Below are 2,312 nucleotides of genomic sequence, written 5' to 3' on the forward strand. Positions count from 1 at the left end.
CTATGACTTTTTTTGTATAAAAAAAATCTGATCAGGAGGATATATACGAAATCGTAGCAAAAATTAATAAATATAGATTACGATTGCATGCATGTAGTCATGATAAACTTTGCATGTGTATGTACGCTTTTGGTTGGCCTTACTAGACTTATTTTAGTAGTTGAAAACAAGCTTCTATATGTTGTTGGAAAATGCAATCTTAATTAATTAAACACGCAAAAAAAATTTATACAATATATTTTTAAGTAAAGTTCGTGAAATTTAAAAAAAAAATTATTTATATAAAATTAAAATTTAAAATAAAAAATTTATTGCATAAATAAAATACGTAAAATACATTCTTGTATAAATTTCTATATGTTCTCCTATTATTGAACCCATTGTCTATTACTTCAACTCTACTTGTAAAAAAACTATCCCCTGATCTTACATTCTTATATGTCTGACAAACCCTAAGACCAAATGATATAATTTTTCCTTATCCCTTAGTGACTGCAAATAGATAAAAAATATAATAACTTGGGGGTCTAAATCAGTGTAGAAAAAAATGTTCATAATATTAAGTTTACGAGCAGTTGGCCGGTATGTATTAAAAAGATTGACAAAGTCCCCAAAAACTTAAATTCCGTTCCCTCAAATTGTCAACTAGGACAATTGCTGGCAGTTGATTTTCTTTCTTGGGTGGCACACGATTTTCACAAAATTTGCAAATCAAATTAATATATGTGGTCTAATTCATCCACAGAAACAAAAAAGAAAAAAAGTCAAAAAATATGATTGACATATGAACTAGTCTTTAGTTTTCTAGAAGCTGATTTGAAATGTCTTCTCTTTGACATTTTGCTGGTTTTATTAAAAATGAAGGTAAGACTGATCCATATATATGATTTAGAAGTATTTGATTTTTTTTTTTTTTTGAAACGATAAGAACAATGATGTATAAAGATAGCAACCTGTATTTGACCAGCAGAAGTGTTGAATGGGTTGGAAAATCAGAGCCGGACGGCGAAAGGTACAAGATAAAGTGAATACGATATTTAATTTCAAGGTTATTATACCTTCAAAAATGAGTCAAATGCAAATTTTAAGAAAAATGCAGTGACAAGATGGCCTTGTTATTATGATTATATTTTATTTTATACATATAAACAAAATGGGTCCATTGCTTAATTGGTTAATACATTCTTATTATGTTCATATTGGTTCATACCTATATAAAAGTTGTTTTTATATATATTTGAAGCTACGACTCATTAAAATTAAAAATTTAACCAACTATTTATTCATATATCATAATATATAAACTATATAAATATTTTCTGTGACATTCTTCTCCTTTTTTTTTTTTTTTTTGGGTACGTAAAAATTTTGAAATATTGTCCATCTCCAATGTCAAACTTAAAATACACGGAGAAGATAGAATAGCTGGATATATTAATAATTTAACATCAAATTCCATTTTTACCGAACAAGAAATATATATTTATGGTTGCATAAACAAGGAATATTACTTCCATTTTTTTCCCTAATAATTAGAAATATATTGAGTAAAATAATATACTCTGACTAAGTGGTTATATTAATTATATCGTGGCCTAGTAATAAATTGAAAAAAGAAAGAAAAGAAGGGACACAGAAAACGAAAGGTGTCGTTAAGAAGAATTTTCCTTCCTTAAACGTTAGAATATTTGGTTTAATTAAGTTAAAATTGCAAGTTGGAATTTTTACGAAAGGAAAGGAATTTACTTAGACAAATTGAAGCAAAGTGCTGAGAAATTATTTAGACACACGGCATTGGCATTACTCATTCACCACGCCAATATCATGTGACAAAATTCTCTTTGTTACCAAATGCATGGGTAACGTACATAGCCTCAAAGTGATCACAATGACTTTGGCTACTTCGGCTTGACCCCCAAAACCTGGAAATACTAGCTTCTTTTCTTGAGTGAGTGGAAACAAAGTAAATTAGATTGGTCAACGTATGCAAGAGTAAATAAACCTAGATACTCTAGCACTACTGTAATTCGAAAATCCATACAATCCGGCTATTATAGCCTGCCATTTAGGCAGCAGAACATAAAAGTAACAAAAGTCACGATGATAACCGACAAGACAGCCGTCAGGATCCTCAGCCTGGAAGCTAAAAATACTCATAGATGCAGTGCTATCTAAATGGTCTAAAGCAGATCTTACAGAGTCAGCATTGGTGTCAATTAGATCAACAATTGATTTATTCCATGCTTCAAACTTTCAATGGCCACCTGTTGTCCCAATCAAATCTGGACTAGTGCAGGGACAGGGCTGTAATC

This window comes from Durio zibethinus, chromosome 1 (assembly GCF_047325235.1).
Source record: "Durio zibethinus cultivar Kanyao isolate XHJ-2024 chromosome 1, ASM4732523v1, whole genome shotgun sequence".
NCBI classification, from domain to species: Eukaryota; Viridiplantae; Streptophyta; class Magnoliopsida; order Malvales; family Malvaceae; genus Durio; species Durio zibethinus.